General features: G+C 39.1%; 1 long non-coding RNA gene across 5 annotated transcripts in view; it reads left to right on the top strand.

Annotated features, from left to right (window-relative positions):
* The window catches only part of LOC121925641, a 52255-nt gene that overhangs the window by 12770 nt on the left and 20415 nt on the right, over window positions 1-19070 (top strand). For all 5 annotated transcript variants that reach the window (XR_006102921.1, XR_006102923.1, XR_006102922.1 and 2 more), the window contains one exon: window positions 8939-9044. This is a non-coding gene — a long non-coding RNA (uncharacterized LOC121925641). The remainder of the gene's footprint in view (window positions 1-8938; window positions 9045-19070) is intronic.

Raw genomic sequence — 19070 nt, 5'->3', positions numbered from 1 at the left:
ATCCTTTTGAAAAATAATAAAGACTAATTCATTCCAAACTCATTATTGAAAAGAAGACTCACTTTCTAACATTTTAGCATCTGGGAAATTATAAATTGAATTAAATAAAGCAATTGCTGTATACATTGAGGAAGTTCATTGCACAAGAACATTGCCAGCTGCCAGGTAAAACTTCACTTTGGACTCATCTTAATTCAAATGAGAGAGGTATTGTTAAAAGTTAAAATGATGGGAAGGATATGATTTCAAAAAGAAAGTCTGTGTTCACCTTTCAGTTCATAACTAACTAACTAACTAACTAATTACAGTAAAAATCCATGCTGGACTAGACTTTATTGTACAGAAAAGCAAATCTTTACTGTAAGAAAATAAATTGCCTGAAACCTATTTTATTATAGAGCAATTTCTTTTTTGACTCTAAACAGTGTCTTGTACCAATAATTGCAAGCTCCTGGTTTTAACCTACAGTGGTTTGGGCCCTGTATTCCTTTGGGCTTTCATTTTTCCATATGGTTATTGAGATCTGGGGAGGTAGATTACTCCAAGCCCCATGATTCTGTGGTATTAAATTAGAGAGCGCATGGGCTTTTTAGTGAGGTTGCTGCCATTTATGGGAACCAGGTTGGCTACTCTGGTGAAAGAACGAGGGACTAGACAGGCCTTTGGATGGATCCAGGACAGCACTTCTTATATTCTCGATTGTGGCCCAACTCAGGGATTCCTTCCTTGGAATAAATCCCAGAGTTCAGTTGTCTCAATATTCAGAGAAAAGGGTTTTGTTTTAAAAGACATACAGTTTTATTTAGTTATCATTAACTTGTTATGGATTTGTGTTTTTAGTGCAGTGTTTATTTTCTACTTGCAGTATTAATACAATAAGTTTTGCATTCGGTTAGTCATCCTGGATATAATATTAATTACACACACCCCTTATATTTCCACCTTTCTGGTTACAGAGATTTCCTAAATAACAACAACAACAACAACAACAATAATATCAGAATCCCTGCAAAAATAAAACACCACTCAGCTTGATCTGTTGCTTGTACCAGGGCTGTTCAGATTTTTTGAAAAGGACAAACAAATCCTACATATGAATGTTGTAATCTAATGTTGTGTACTTCTGTTTACAGGATGAAACCCCAAAAGACTGTTTAGAGTTTCCAACTTGGCTCTAGATAATGTTACCTAGAAAGTATGTTTTAGGTTGTAGTTTTGTATACATTGACCTTGGTGGGTTTTTGCCTCTGAATAGATAGAGGTGCTGAGGACTGTGGGGTCAGTGCTTTCACTTGGAACTTGTTTCTAAAGAAGAGTAAAGAAGCTACTTAGTTTAAGACAACTGAAGTAAGTCCTATTGATTTTCATAGAAACTGTATCTGAGTAAATATGTGAAGCTCTGTGAATCTGGTTAGAAAAACTGCAGAATAATAATAATAATAAAAACCTTAACAAACAAGGCATTTAAATACGAACTCATTTTTTTAAAAATACTTAATATTTTTTTAACCACAAGGTCAGATATTGTTTCTCTGATACCAATCACCAACATAAAATAGCTTACAAACTAGTTGATACTTCATTGTTCAGGAGAAATTATTACTAGTTCACTTAAAACTTGCTACTTAAATATGGATACCACATAGATGTTGAAATAAGAAAATGAACACTAAAGCTAAAAGCAGGAGGCAGTTAGGAGAAAGTGGGTTGAAGATTGTTAGCTCTGCTTTAAAATGTCAGTATCTGTTCATTCCAGAGTTTTATCTTTTATCTTTTATTAATAAAGATCCATTCAAACACATTCAGCTAGGAATCTAAAATTGGAAAAAAATCTAGTTTTATGATGTTTTTTGCATAGAATAATCTTATTTATTTAGGCAGTGACCTCAACACCCAGTAGCTGTGAGTAAATTGTATTGAATTCAATGGGGCTTACTTAGGGTTACATACATATAAGAGTTCACTGGTAGGCTGTAATCCTGTGCAGAACTAGGAAGTTTAAATCCTGTCAAAATAGTGGGATTCAAACAGTCTAAATCTTTAAAAACATGCAGGTTTGGTAGCTTTTTATTTTACAGATACGTTGAGTATTTGTGTGTATGTACACTTGCACAGATCTGAAAGACAGACGTGTGAAAAAGAAGGTAATCCATCACATACTATATGGCAGTACTTAGCCAATAAATATTAAAATACTAATTTTATGAAATTTTTGCTTTGCTGGCTGGTTTTTAATATATATATTTTATACTGAACAGAGGCTAAAACCTGGAATGTGCTTGTCTTCCTCAGAAAATAACAAACACCATTTTGAGGCAGTTCTTTTGCAAAGTGAGCTGTACTTTCTGGGCCTGCTATCAAATATTGCTAAAACGTCTGTTCTCAACAAAAGCAAGCAGAGTGGCCCATTAGTTACTCTTCACTGCTGCCATGCCTGGAGAACCATGCTTCTGCAGAAATACTGAGACCAGGATCTAAAGTACTATCCAAGGCCTTGTGCTTCCTCAGCATGATTTGTGCTTCCCTTTTGCTCTTTTGAAGAGAAGAACAACATGCAATATGCCACAGAAAGTAGCTCCATCAGTGGGTTTAACCACGATAGCTAATACCTCAGGCAATTGGGCAGAGTTTGGAAAGTTCCTTTGAAAAAGTAATACATTCATGGACTACTGTGTCATTCAATGTTAATGATCTAGGCTCTTCAGTGGAGAGGTTCAGAATTTACCAAGTTATTAAAAAATTAAACTCATGACATATTGTTTCTGCAAGGAATACATCGCTCGTTAAATGCTGAGAAGCTGATTGTTGCATTGGTTGTTGTGTTTGTGTTATTTCTTTTTTTTTTTTTAAACTTAATAACTTAGAAATTATAAGAGAATGGAATAAAGGTTGAAAAACTGGTCAAAGTTTCCCCAAATTCCTTTTAAAGTTACTTTAAAAGTACCTAGAAATCATTATTTGTGATAGAGCTAAGGTTATAATCCAGGACTCATTTTTCTAGGAGTGAACTCACTTACCTTGGGTGCATCCAGCAGGATTTACTTGCAAGTAAATATGCATGGGCCTGCTGCAGTGGAAATTTCTAATGCCAAATCACATTTACTGGGAGGTAACTCTTACTCCGTTAATGGAAATTATTTTGAAGTTAAGTGGGAGAGGCTTGTGGTCCTTCTGACAACAAAAGTGATCTACATGCAATTCCCATCATAGCCAATAATGAGGAATGATGGGCACTAGAGTCCACAATATTTGGAGACTAAACATTTGCCCACACCTGATATGAGTACATTTATGACAGTTATGGACTGTATGTTACATTCGCTTTGGGGAACTGTATTTGTTGAAGTAAATATCCTCAGCAAAGTTCATGCATTAAAAACATTTATATTCCCAGTGTGTATTTTGGAAGATTTGCATTTATTAAAGGGGTGGAAATGACTGACTATCCAGCTGAAACTTCCATTATGAAGCATTCACGTTAAACAAGATGAATCAAGTCTAGCTTTATTTTTCTTCCAAATTCTTTTGGTTGAAGAAGTCACTTATTACTTGTCATAAGAGTAAGATTTTTTAAAAAATCAGACAGAAATGCAATTTTAAAGCCAGCACTTCTTTATATGATGCTTGAAGTACAGTCTACCGAAGAACACACACACACACACACACACACACACACACACACTGCACATTGTTCTGTATGGTATTTGTTTAAATGCAAATTCAAAGTCTGCATGCTGCGTGAGCTCATACACACACAAATCAGAAAGGTTGGCTCTGCAACAGCTTTGCTGTTAGAGGTTTCTCCCATGCACTTTAAGAAGTAATGACAAAAGAATATTTATATTTATGCAATGATTACTTGCTGTATGTTGCTACTTTCATTTGTACTTTCTCCTTATTCATTATTTTTAGTTATGTCACTTGCATTTTTGTTTGCATTCAGAATCCACACAATTACTACTTTTTCATCATAATAGCAATAGTGAAAAAGAGCCTTATTCTGTCCATTTTACTGATGGGAAACTAAAGCTGAGAGGTCATGATTACCCCAACACTATTCTGGATCACTGTCTGAAATGAAATTGGAGCCCACATTCTCTAATACTGTGTCCTTTGTAACAAATGCCTTGATATTATTGCTTCATAATAAGATTTATATTAGTTATATTTAAGGCTTTAAAAAACTAAGAGTTTGGAGGTGTCATACAATATGAAATACTCAGAAGCAACATACATTTAAAACAAAATACAGTGGACCCTTGTTATATGCTGGGGTTTGGTTTCAAGATCCCCAGTGGATAACAAAATCTGTGGATGCTCAAGTCCCATTAAATGTGATGAAATAGCAAAATGGTGTCCCTAATAAAAAATGGAAAATCAAGGTTTGATATTTGAAATTTATACTTATTTTGAAACCATGGATGTTGGAATCCATGTATAAAAAAATCTGTGTAAGAAGGGCCAACTGTATAACTAACATTAGAAAAAACAAAGAGATAAATTGTTCTTGAAATAACAACAGGAGCACTGTTTTCCCTACAGTAGTTATTGAAAATGGGGACGTATTTCCAAATTTGTTAAAGCTGTCTTGTATACAACTTATTACAACAGAGATCAATCTACATGCGCATTGGGGGGGGCATGCACATTGTCCTGTATGAAGTACAACACATGAACTTTCCCTGCAGCATTAAGTCAGCTGTCTGATCTGTGTACACTTTTCCTCCACTTTGGAAGCATGTTGTATATGAAGTAGCTCATTTTTGAACATATGATTCATTTTAAGTATTTATGTTAAATGTTTGCAAGTATCTTTTTTTTTTACAAAAGGCCTTGAAAGTGACATGCAACATAACATTTTTGAAAAGCAACTGCAGCAAAACATACAGAGCAAAATAATCCACAGAAATACTATACAAATAAATTTATGGTTTGGATCCAGACTTTAGTCACACTCAGTGCAGACCCACTGAAATAAATATGACTTAAAGGTAATCATATAAACATATGTCCCAAGGATGACAAAATCTGGATCTAATTGGGGATGTGTGCATATACTGCACATAGGTATAATAAGTGTATGTACGCTCTCTTACATATACACACATATAATGTATGTGTATACAAATAAATACACCCAAACACATACCACACCATAGAAGAAAAGCAGCAAAATAACACAACAACAAAGAGAAAGTAACTTAAGATCAAAGACAAAACTAATGCTTTCAATGAACATTGGAAAGACCTGTGAAGTTGAATCCAACTCAGTCTGCCAGGAGATGGAAGACAGAGGTTAGTTTTTGCACCCCAAAGATGATCTCTGATATTGCAAACTGTCCAGTGCTTGAATTATGAGTGGATAGAGGGAGGAAAGATATCCAGCATGGGGTGTGTGGCTTGACTTGGACTACAACTCTGGAGACTAAGGTTCAAATGTCTGCTTGGCCATGGAAATCTACTGGATGACTTTGGGTACATCACATTGTGTCAGTCTCAGGAAGTCAAAGGCAAACTCCTTCTGGACAAATCTTGTCAAGAAAACCCCATGAGAGGTTACTCTTAGGTTGCCATAAATTGGAAATGACTTGAAGGCACAGAACAAAGGGAGGAGTGGATCACTATCTAACTACCTTTCAATGACTACCTTCTTAGTTACCATTTTTTAAGAAGGCAGAAGTGCTAAAATGTACAACCCAGAATGGGACTTTCCCAACACAGTGTAAACATTGCCTTTGAGGGTGGTGGGACACAGCACCGACTGATGAACTCAGTGGGCAAGCTGGTTCATGTTTCAGAGGGTGGTCCTGCAAATATCCCGGTCCTGATCCACATATGACTTTAACCATGATGGCCAATACTTTGAATTGTGCTTGGAAAAGAAGAGGGGGCCAGTGTGAACTAAACAGCACTGGTATGGCAGTCTGATACAAAGGGAGCAACTCCTTTGCAGTCATGGATGTGTTACTCCTGGTTCACCTCCGATAACTGAAACACAAGTACCTATGCCCTTTATCTATCACTTGCAATTACTGGCTGTATTTAACTTTTCCCATGTAACTTATTCCAATAAACTGCCTTCAGCAAAGGCTGTTTTCCAGTACTAGTGCAGAACCCAAAGAATATTAATCGAATGCATTCCAAAATCCAAATCTATGTGATTAATAAGCATTATCTATAAATAAGGCCCTAATGATTCTTTGGCAATGTTGTAAACATAAGAATCAGATGCAATTATTGTCATTATTGTTTTGCAAGTCCTTTCTGTGAATACCAAATGGATATTGTTGTCCAGCTACTTGGCAAATATATATCTTGTAACGAAACAGATGTCAGCCAGCTCAGTCTGCCTTCAATTACACATGCCCAATGCGCCGGGTGTGTAAAGGAAGAAGGAAACTAATTTATTGAAGGCAAATAACCTGCTGGTTGAAACTGTCTCCCAGTCCTTATTAACCCACTTAAAGTGTAAGTTTTACAGTAATGCCAGAGAAGTCATTTTCAGCACCCTGTGAAGCAAACTGGATGTGCAATGACCATGATTATTAGCACAGAATGGACATTTGGATCATGGATGGATGGACAGATAAGACAAATCCACATCTGGGAAATTTATCCTTGCCTTATCTGATATTTGTAGTGGAAAACTGTAATGGAGGGTGACATATAAAAGCTATATTAGTGGAATATGAGAAATAATTCAGACAGTAAGTGTTAAAACAAAAGATGAAGGTCAGACTTAGTTTTCTTAAATTTTTTGTAGGGTATATATTTACCTGGTGATGTGAAGCCTGGGCTTATTCTTTTCCCAGCAGAGAAGACATCTGGTTGGATCCATATAATTAAGTCATCCCCCATTTTTAATAAGCAAAGTATGCCACATTCTTTCTAATGTTTATCGTTAACCATCTTTTGAGGAATGTCTGTATAAATTCCTGTTTCATAGGCAGGAGTGCAGTAAGAGCCAAGTGTGTGGATTTTAACGTGAAGACAGTAGACATTCTGAGTGTTGCGAAAGCAGTCTGAACTGCTTTCTGCATAGGCAAAAAGAAATATGTCATGACCACCCTTCCCACACTGAACAATATCTATGACATAGCACTACATTCTGGTTTAGCATTATATTTAGGCTTATGAGCTCCCCTTATCATATCTCCTCTTCTGGTGGAGCCATGAAATGATCCAAAACTTTTGTTTCCATTTCCAACCAATTGCAGCTAGTGTCTCCATGCCAGTGGGGCAGGAAATCCATTCCAGGTTCTAAGCTGAATTTTAAAGCAACTATTTGAGATGCTGAAACTGTTTTGATGGTAGGGTTCAGGACCTCAGCTACTTCAAATTTCAAATGACCACCCAGAGCAGATCTACTGCTCACTGACATGGAAGCCACAAGCCACCACCGCAACTGAGCAGAGTTACTTGCTGTGCCAGGATCCTGTGGTTAAGACTGTGGTTAGTCTTAACTATGGTTTAGGAAGACATGCCAGTTTTATATTGTGGCTTATGATTCTGAATATTTGTCTGAAAAGATATTTAAGATTATCCATGCTTAGACATAACAGTAAATCCAAGTTAATTGAAAACAGAAGCAAACATTTCTATTTCGTTATGGCTTCCCCATTGTGTGTGTGTGTGTGTGTATGTACATATGACCTGTGTACATAGCACTGACAAAACCATAGTTTAGTGCTCCACTCAAATCCGATCATTGCCTCGGTCTTTCACCTGAGAATCTGGCCATATGTTTTGATTTTAGGCATCTCGCTCAGAAAAAAATTCTATATTGTAATAACTACATCAACAGCTTTGTATTTAGAATTTGAGTTTTGATGTCTTAGATGATAATTCTCCAAACAATCCATCAAGGTTTTCATGAAGCCTTACCTTAATTTGTTGGTAGGAATTTTCCACAGTATTGTAAGAGTGAGCTGAAAACTGTGCAAAGCTTTGATGTCAGATTCCCCCTCAGGCCCAAACTCAATAGTCTGTATTTGTTCGGAGGACTAACATTTCTGAAAAGTTCTCTGCCCCCGCCTCTGTCAAAGTGGGGGTGAGCCCCAGAATCTAATTGTCTTCCTGAGTATCTTCTTAACTTTTCTTGATCTGCCTTCTGGGCCAAAACTGTACCTTCAGGTTTTCCTTCGTGAGGAGAATAGCTTTGGAAGCAGCAAGTGATTTCAGCAGAGAAAATTGTACAGGGAGAAGAAGAACTCAAAAAGTTTCCTTTTCTGGATTACAGCTCCAAGGATCTTTCAGACATTAGCCATGATGCCTATGGGGAATACTGAAAGTAACATTTCTAAGCTCTGCAAATGCTATTCTCAATTTCTCCAATGTCATAGTTTCCTCTAGCAACTTCTAATGTTTGAAACTAAAGACACAAAATAAGCAGTCTCAAACTGAGCCAGACTATTGGTCCATTTACTGTGGACCACAGTTTCTGACAAGGGTCTTTCCTAGCCCTAGTTGGATACACTGGTGACTGAAATTGGGATTGATTGCCTTCAGATCAGATCAGTGTCTTTACTCTTGAAGACAGGTGGGAGTCTCGCAGCCTTCCAGGTGTTGTTGGACTATTGTTCCGACCAGCCTTTGCCAGCATAGACAATGGGTAGCCATGGGATTCACATCTAGTTTTGCCCTTAAATGAAACATGAAGTATTCCCTTCTCCTTTTAGCTTGCATACAGAAATGCTGTGATACAGCAGTGCTTTAATTTCCAGCTGATTTTGATGATTCTCTGCATGTTTTAAACTTTGCATGTTGGAAGATCATGCGAGTGAAAGAGCCTTATGAATCTGGACTTAGAGCCCTATGGGGAGATGAAGAAAATGTAAATTTTATATTAAGAATGTGGTAAATTCTGTCTCACTGATCTTTTGGGCAAACAGCATGAATTGTACTAAACATACTTCTTCTTTTCTTTTTGCATTCACAGGTATCACATTTGCTTAATTTATGGAATCAAAGACACACTTAAGATATAATGAGAATCTCATGGATTTCCCTGGGATTGCATGGATCCCCCTCAGCCTTTGACACAAGTCAGTGTACAATTCTGCTTTTTCTCCTTCACCTCTCTGTCATATTCAGCCCTACCATCCACCAGATATAATCTTATTTTATTTAATTTGATATTTTATTTTATTGAAACTGAAAGTGTGAACTCTCTTCAGAGTCTTTGTAGGGTGTAGGGTGGTTGCTGTGGTTTATAAAACAGCTAAATAAACACACACACACACACACACATATAATGGCAAAGGTCCAACTAAGGGCCTTAGGAAGAAAATAATAGTAACTGAACTCACCTAAATGTGCTGAGGGACTCCCCCTCTTTCTACTTGCTGTTCATCTTGTGAATATAGTAACATCCTCTTTAGCCCATTTGTTTCCTGATGCCATAACAATATAGTCAGGTTTTAATTTTTGGTTACAACTGGGTTTTGGAGCAGAATTGTTTGACTGGTGCTATCAAGGCTTGGTACTTCTTAGATACTCATTAGACCAAGAGTACCACGTGCAACCTGATCCAAGTGAGTTCTCTGCAGTGACACAGGAGCCATAGGGTATGCAGTTATTTCAGGCAAGACACCAAGCAGAATAAAACCATGTACTGCTTCTTATTAAGCTCCTCATGAAGTAAGAACTTTGCATGGTCTCCTTGCCCAGAGCTAGTACTCTCTGCCACCAAATGGTACTGGCATTCCAGCTGCTAAAATATGCGAGGGCTACTGGATAGTTTTAGATGAAGATGAGAAAAATTTATGAGAGATACTAGTTATGGTGGCTATATGCAAGACCTGGAACTTATCTTTTGGATTTCTTTTTGTTTTGTGCCTTCAAGTCATTATGGTGATCCTAAGGTGAATAGAGTGTTCTGAGGCTGACAATGTGTGACTTGCCCAAGGTTACCCCCAGTGGCTTTCCATGGCCGAATGGGGAAACGAACTTTCATCTCCAGGGCTGTACTCCAATGTTCAAACCACTACTTACTGATTTGTGGGCTCTCACAAATCCCCTCTGTCAACATGACCAGAGCAGGGACGTAGCTAGGATTTTAGGAAGGGGGGGGGGTCCAGACTAAGTGCCACCATTATAATGGGGCTTGAGTGCGGCGGTGCAGCAGCACACACCATTCATTTTTCTAATGGAAGGGGGGGGGCCGGACCCCCAGATCCCCCCCCTGGCTACATCCCTGACCAGAGGAAACCTCATGCTCTGCACTGATTTCAGAAAAATAGAAAGAGCAGTTTGCAAAGGATCTGTACGAATTATCAATTCTAAGTTATCTAAATTATCTACTTTTAGGCAGGCTAGCCAGATAGATAAGCAAATTAGATAGATAAATAGGCAGATAGATAGGTAAGTAAATTAGCTAAAATACTGATGCAAAGTACAAGATGCTCTTTAATATGCCAATTATTGACTCGATAGATTGTTACAGCTTCTGAGCTATTAAGGTCTGCTGTGTCAATGTGTACTTGGGGACTGTTTAATATGCAGGCAGATGACATGACAGGCCACAACTACAAATGTCTAGCGCATCAGCAGAAATACATGTGCTCATATGTTGCACATATATCAATGATGCTGTGTGTACATAAATGTTTTTAGGGAATAAAAAAATCACATATATCATTATTTGTTTTTGCACTCCTCTTCCTCTAAACCAAGTTCTTTTTAATGGATTGAAATTGTCATTTAGTGTGCTTCAAAGTAAACCTAGGAATAGTATAGTTTTGTTACAGGGGAGGGTAGCGATAGGGTGGAGGACACGATCACTTCTTTATTTACTCCATAATCTTATTCAGAAGTAATTAAATACACTTATGCTACCTAAGAGATCTGTTAATACAAGATAAATAGCATGACATTTTTGTTGAAGAAAAAAAAACTCCACAGAATAAGTCTTTGATTGTTTACTATGTTGTGATATCTGCCACTTGTCTCTAAAAAAATAGTAAAGTATAAGATAACAACATGAAAGGCTCATTTGATCATCATAAGGAGGGGAAATCAGGATTTCTGCTTTGCTTTCTAACAACTTATATTTTTATGAAAATAGGCAGAACCAAGTGTTTGTTTAATAAGAGACACTCTTCCAATTTGCATGCCAAATGTAAAAATACAATGATAGCAGAGTGAAGAAACTCTTGACACTAGTTGCAGGAAAAGTCTCTGAGGGATGTGCATATCTAAAAAAAAACCTCTGATGATACAGATTTCTTCGTCTACTAGGCTTTAATCATATATCTGCAGCTAGGTAAATCTACATCTAGTCTCAGATGGATAGATACGAACATGGACTTGGAAACACACATGCGTGCATTCACAATTATGTGAATGTAAGTTGAACATTTTAAAGTAGGGAGAAGTGAAGATGTTTCCAGGTGGCTGACTTTCTCTATGCAGGGCTGTCCTCCTTTCTTTCAACCTAAAAAGTCACCTGAAGTTAATGGCAATAGCAGAGTATCTCTACTTCACCTGAAAGCAGGATGCTGGTTGAGGAGCTGCAGGACTGGATGTGTAAGGCAAACCTCTTTGCCCTCCATGAGAGCAGAGAAGCTGCAGTGGAGAGTGCTCAGGAGTGCACCTTAATTCATTGGTTCCACTCTGAACACATTTTGCCAAGAAAAACCCATGATAGGTTTGCCTTAGGGCAGGGAACCATCTATTATCCCCTCTGTTGTAAACCGCTCAGATTCCCAGTGATTGGGCAGTATATAAATAAATCCTATTATTATTATTAAGGCATGCAACAACAACAAACTGCAACTAATACCTCCAACACTTGCTAGCTGAGGTGGTTACCTAGTAGTAGGGCCAACTCTTTTGTGTGTGTGTGTGTGTGTGTGTGTGTGTGTGTGTGTGTGAAGCTCCATCCGACAAACCTTCCATTATTTTCTCTCTTGGCTGAACAATGTGGCGGAGAAAATATTTCCTCTGGGCTCCCTAGGTAAAAAAGACCTTTTATAAAGGTACAAGCGTTCTGTCGTCCACATCAAATCTCAAAACCTTGGAATATGGGAAACAAGTAAATAATAAATAATAAAATAAATAAGATTTTTATTTCTATCCCGCTTTTACCAAGCAATCAAAGCGTCATAAAACAAGTTAAAATACAACCATATATACATAGTGCCCACCCTTAAAACAAGATTAAACAGTATAAGATTAAAAACGACATATTAAAAAGCGACTAATCCAAATAATAATCATCATGGTCAGAGTTCACTAGATGGGAAGTCTTATTCGTGGCCAAGTATTTTATTCTGGGAAGGCCTGCTGGAAGAGATCCATCTTAATGGTTTTTTAAAAGCTCTCTAGATTGATAATTTGACGGATCTCGTCTGGCAGGCCATTCCATAAGTTGGGAGCGGCTGCAGAAAATGTCCTCTGGGAGGTCACCGTCAACCTGGTCTTTAAGGGTTGTAATAAATTCCTCTCAGAGGACCTGAGTGTATGGGGCGGATTGTATGGAAGCAGGCGATCCCTTAGATAGGTTGGGCCCAAGCCATGTAGGGCTTTAAAGGTAATAACCAACACCTTTTACTGTGCCCGGAAACTAATAGGCAGCCAGTGGAGTGACTTCAATATGGGTGTTATAATGGTCACTCCTTGCTGTTCCTGTGACCAACCTGACTGCCATATTCTGTATCAACTGGAGTTTCCTGACTAGGCACAAGGGTAGCCCCATGTAGAGAACATTGCAAAAATCAAGTCTTGAGGTTACCAGCGCATGTACTACAGTTTCGAGGTCACCCTGTTCCAAGAAAGGACACAGCTGGCATATCAGCCGAAGCTGATAACAGGCGCTCTTGACCGTCGCATTCACCTGATTCCTCATCTGAAGTGATGGGTGAAGAAGCACCCCCAGACTGCGAATACAGTCCTTCGAGGAGAGTGTGAGCCCCTCTAGGACTGGAGGTTGCAGCCCAGTTTGGGGGCCCTTACCGTAAGTACCTCCGTTTTGTCCAGATTCAACTTGAGCTTGTTTTCCCTCATCCAATCCATTACTGCCTGAAGACACTGGTTGAGGGGAGAGATGCCATCTGTCGTTGTCGCTGGTGACCAGGACATGGAGAAATATATTTGGGTGTCATCGGCATACCGATAACACCCAGGCCCATATCCATGGATGATTTCTCCCAGCGGCTTCATATAGATGTTGAATAGCATCGGGGACAGGATGGCGCCTTGAGGGACACCACAATTAAGCTCTGTTTTTGAAGAGTGACTGTCCCCGAGCATCACCCTCTGGAACCTGCCTGAGAGGAAGGAGCAGAACCACTGCAACGCAGTGCCTCCAATTCCTAACTCTCTCAGGCATTCCAGAATGGAACGAATGCCGCTGAGAGGTCTAGCAGCACCAACAGGGTCATGCTCCCTCTGTCGATGGCTGGACGAAGGTCATCAGTTAAAGTGACTATGACAGTCTCCACCCCATTCTTACAATCTGTAAGAACAGATTGTCTTTATTTCATCTCAAGTGATCAAAATATATCTATCCCACAAAATGAGTGCAGAATGTCTGAAGTTCCTTTCCATAAGAACCTGCTTGGTTGGTCTGTTCAAGAACTGTAGCTCTGTAGATTGTCCCTTTTGCAATTGAATGATGGCTGAGGGAGACACAAGGCCTTACCTTTTGAATACACCTTTATCCTGCTTGCAAAGATCTATATGTGTGTGTCCAGAATACTGTAGGCTTATAGCAGTTTGATGCCACTTTAACTTCAATGGCTCCCTCTAAAAAAAAATTGGAATTTGTAGTTGGTGAGGCACCAGAACTCTCTCACAAAGAAATCTAAACATCTCATTGTTGTTGTTTTGTGCCTCCAAGTAGTTTCTGATGTGGTGTATTGGTATGAGTGTTGACTACAGCTCTAGAGACCAGGGTTCGATTCCCTACTCGGCCATGGAAAACCAATGGCTGACCTTGGGCAAGTCACATGCTCTCAGCCTCAGGGGAGGGCAATGGCAAACCACCTCTTAACAAATCTTGCTAAGAAAACCCTGTGATAAGATCACCATAAGTTGGAAATGACATGAAGGCACACAACAACAACAGTTAGTGAGGCACTAGAATTATCTCAAAAAGAAATCTAAATACTTCATTATTCTTATTTTGTTTCCAACTTAATGGTTACCCGAAGGCAGTGGTTCTCAAATAATGGGGCAGGATCCCCGGGGTGGGGAGTGAGAGTTGTTCAAGGTGGGTGAGAGACTAATCCCTCTTCTGCCACCTCTTACCAAGCTTTTTTTTGTGTGAAATTTCCACATGCATTGAGTTAAATATTGAATTTACTTAAATAAAACTGTTCTAATTTGAAAGATGTTGAAGTTTACCGCACCGGGGATAAAACGTTCCCCGATGCGTTACAACGGGCACGAGCGGGGCCGCGCACGGAGCGTGATAGGAACCCGATGGGGCCCAGAACACTAGTTTACCGCACAGGGAACGCCGCCGCCATTGAGCATTCCCATCGCGTTCCCATTGGGTTCCAGAGGGCGCAATTTCTGGGAACTGTTTTGAAACAGTTCCCAGAAATGGCGTCCAATGGCGCCCTCTGGAACTCGATGGGAATGCGATGGGAACGCTTGGCGGTGGCGGCGTTTCCTGTGCAGTAAACTAGTGTTCTGGGCCCCATTGGGTTCCCATCATGCTCCATGCGTGGCCCCGCTCGTGCCCGTTATAACGCATCAGGGAACGTTTTATCACCAGTGTGGCAAACTTTGTTATTTCCTTATAAAAGGTTAAAATATTAATTTACATGAATGTGCAAATGAAAATACACACACTAAACAAACAAAATATTTTTATTCATATACTATGTCAAGTGCACCCCCACAATGTTCTCATGCAGATGTATATAAACAGGGGTCCCAAGGGTAAAAAGTTTGCCCTAAGGTAAACTTATCTGGTTGGGGGTGTCCTTGGCAAGATTAGTTCAGTGGGACTTTGCCATTGCTTTCCTCTGATGCTGGAGGGAATGACTTACTCAGTGTCATCCAATGGGCTTCCATGGTTGAGAGGGGATTTGAACCCTGGTCTTCTGGTGTACTAGTCCAAAGCTCAAACTACTACACTGGCTCTGACTAAATATTTCACAGAACTACAAATCCTAGGATTTCATAGGATGGAGCCACGGCAGTTAAAGTGGTATGAAACATCTATAATTTTGTAGTACTGTATGGATACAACTTCCATCTCCTATGCCACTTGGAAATGCAACTTCTAAAGAAAAAAAATCATTTGGATTAATTTAACCATGCTGCTGAGTTATCTTGGGCAGTTTTTTTTGTTGGTTGCTTTCAAAGTCTATCCATTTGTATTGGCTGCTTTGCTCTGAAATTTGATATTTTAACAATGGCCCTCAGAATTATTAATGGAAAGGTGGGGAATAAATGTTTTAACATATACATGCAAACAAACAATATCCAAAAACTTTTGATTTAAAGAGAAGCACTTCTAGGGCAGATGGCATGAAAAAAATATATTTTAAAAATCATCAGCAAGCCAGTATTATGGTTATTCAGTGGCACTCTGCATACACTTAGAAGAACTTTCTGCTTTCTTATGATTTCAAATGTTTGTAGTATTCCATATGGATTCTGTGGGAGGTTCCTGGCAAACCAGGTTCAAATTAAATTGCATGAATTGCCAACAAGATTCATGAAGCACTGCTGGTAGCCCCTAATACTGAAACATACAATATTCAGCCCCCTACACTAAAGTTCACAAATGACGATGAAAACCAGGAAAGGATTCAGAGAAGAATCAAAAACATGGTGAAATGTTTGGGGTGGCAGTGAACTGGTGAGGTGGAGGTGGGGATACAGAGTGGGGGAGGCGATGGAATTATGTATTTTTAGCACAGAAAAAAAGGAAAGAAAAATGATGATTAAAAGAGAACATGCTGAAAATATTTTAAAAGCTGTCATAAAAGAAAGGCAGAGAAAAAGGGTTCATTACACCCAGTAAGGATTAAGGCAAAAAGGAAACAGTTTTAATCACAGACAGTAGATTGAGATGCGATATGTGAGTTTCTGATTCCTCTGGTAGGAAGTTATCTCTCCTTTGAGATGCTTCTGTGTTACTTTCTGGTTCAGTGTTTCCAATGCTTTTGGAGAGTACTATCTGAGAATAATTTAAAACTAAGTTCAGTGGGAGAACAAACTACCTGAGAAATGTAGGTGCAGTACAGACTGCTGAAAAATGGTGGCCTGCCGGCATCTGTTTTTATTCTGGAGGGATGGCACTGCCCCCAAATCGTGCCATCGCTCCAGAGTAAAAAGAACCTGGAAAATCCAGGTTCTTTTTCCACTGGCATAGTTATGCTACGAGTGTGCCAATAGCACACTTGTGATGTAACTGGCACAGTGCGATGTGCAGATGCTATGCGTCCATTACATCATAATGGCGGCACCCATGTACACAGGGCTCCACCATTATAGCGCACCAGTACATGCTAGGGTTAGGGAGCAAGTAGTCGCCACGCAGTTCCTAACCCTAGTTGTGCTGCCACCACACCACAAAGGGCCCATCTGTCCTGGGCCGGAGTTACAGCTTTCTTGTTGGTACTTCACATTGTAACACATTCAGGTACATTCAGGGCATTTTGCCTTAAGATGCTAGGTTCGAGGGAACTGAAGTACCATGAGATCCTCCCCAATGTTAAGCTTCTAAGGGAAAGAATTGTATGCATTCCAAGGAAATATAACCAACCAGTCTGCAGTTCTCTCCACCCTGGAATATGCATCATCTCTATGGCTGCTTCCTATGTGTTCCTGTGTTGAATTCTTTTCATCTCCCAAAGATGCAGAAAAACTTGAAGATTAACACATTTGTTAGAGCATAAACAAACTCCAGTTCTTCAGATGCATGAAGTGTTATCCAACAGTTGAGGTATAAATATACTACACTGAGTAGCGGGGTGGCATTGTTGACACAGGTCAAGGGGAAGTGACAGTGACAATTACCTTATTAACACTGGCCATTTCAGCTCATTCCCTGCAAGACAGGAGAATTTAGGAACTGGGAAAAATGAACTAAGAGTGTCAGAGCATGGCAAACTCAAGCTGCATTTGAAATTGGTGGGTAGGATGAAGAGGGGATCCTTCTAGCCATTTTAACATACACACACAGAGAGACACACAATATAAATTATGCCCAATCACTTTTACTGTTACAACCATGAAATGACTGTTTAAGAAATGTTGGATTTATATACGATCTGTGAAGGTAGGCCAAGTTCAAGACTATGGAAAGGGGTCCTTCAATGAGTTCCCTTCCAGTCAGGTTTTCTCCAAGTACTGCTGTTTTGTCTCTCTGTGTGCCAATTCTGTGTCATTCTACAGCACTGTGTAATTATGACTGGTGAATGTGTACTGTAAGGAGACCTATATACTGTTGGGACCACTGTCCTGGGAGCATGCAATGAAGCCCTGTGAATTTGCACACAAAGATGCATTGCACCCTCTTGGCCTTTCTGTGGCGGAAGTGAAGGATATTCTAGCAGAAGAGAAAAGATGGCCTTTGCTCCCTATGCTTTATTGTCCTCAGCACAGGAGTGTTACATGCAACATATAATTTTCCCCATACAGCTGAATGATATCCAGCTATATATGGGGAAAATGCTTGGGGAAACTAGCAAGGTAAAGTGAGGACTAAACATACCTCTTCAAATATCTGAAATACTGGCAGCAACAGTCAGGTTTTGCTCCTTTTTTGACGACAGCATTGCAGACATACAAAGAAATGTTGAAATTGAGAAAAGACAGGGATTATGATATAAATAATCAGTTAAATTTACCAGCAAAAATGTTATATTGTAGAACATCATTTCTTTTAAAAAAGAGACTGCTCCCCCTCCTAATTTCATCTACAGTAATGTGGTGATTGAAATAAATTTTAAAAAAAACCCTGTATCTTAAGTAGTAACAACAATTCAAGGCAGGAAATTCAGTTTAACACAACATTTCTTTGTTGCTATATATCTCAGTTAACTATATTACATGTGAGATTATGTGGATTTGGAGGAATCTAAATGAATCTGATTTAATAACTAATAAGAGCTAGTATATTTTTTAGAAAACCTGTCATCGGAGTACTAAAATAATGAATGCAAAAATCACCCTAAAGCAATGTGTGTTTCCTTACTTCCCTGCACTGCTCAAACATGGATGGATTTTTAATAATTTATTTCAGTGGCTCCTCTCTAGGGAATAGTTGCCAAAGGCTTTTCATTTTGTGTTCGATGCTTGCAGTAGCAGCGTACAAAAGATGCACACCCAGTTCATGCACATGCAGTATGGCACTCAAAAGGGCATCTCTTTCTGGAATACACATGCATGAATCTGGGTTTAGGGTGGGCAGGGGCAAAAGAGAGCTGGCACAGTAAATTGTTCAGACAACATTTCCTAGAAGTGAATTTGGTTTCCTTCTGTGTAATGTACATAGATATCAATACGTGTAAGGGGGGCTACATACCCAAAAAGTCACCAGATTCTGTTTGATTTTGCAAGCTAAGCAGAATCAACTCTGGTTAGTACTTGGATGGGTGACTACCAACAAAGATCAAGTGTTGAAGGCTGTATTTCAGAGAAGGAAAGTGGTAAAACCATCTCTGAGTATTCTTTGACAAAGAAAACCCTATGAAATCCATGGGATAGCCATAGGTCAACAGGCAACTTGAAGGCACACACACATTAATCTATGTAGTGTTTACAGCTAGACTGGGAAATTAATCTGTGTGGTGAGTAGACTCCAAATTCAGCCTCCAAATTCTACTGATACATTCTCATTGCTCTTTGCCACTGCCTAAAGGTTAGTGTCATTTGCCAGTATTCTGATCCTGACACTTTAATTTATGCACATCACTGGTGACAGGACAGATAATAAATCTCTTACTGATTATACCTGGGAGAATTATTCATGAAAGAAACCACTTTAAAAGACTCTAGCAATGTTATAGGCAGGCTAGTTTATTATAAGGGAAAAAAACTGCATTCAGCGCAAAAATCAACAAAGAGAAAGTCTACCAACACATTCATTATGGTATAATATTTTG

This window comes from Sceloporus undulatus, chromosome 3 (genome assembly GCF_019175285.1).
Source record: "Sceloporus undulatus isolate JIND9_A2432 ecotype Alabama chromosome 3, SceUnd_v1.1, whole genome shotgun sequence".
NCBI lineage: Eukaryota > Metazoa > Chordata > Lepidosauria > Squamata > Phrynosomatidae > Sceloporus > Sceloporus undulatus.
Note: the sequence above shows the minus strand (reverse complement) of the source record. Positions and strands in the feature narration are given on the sequence as shown.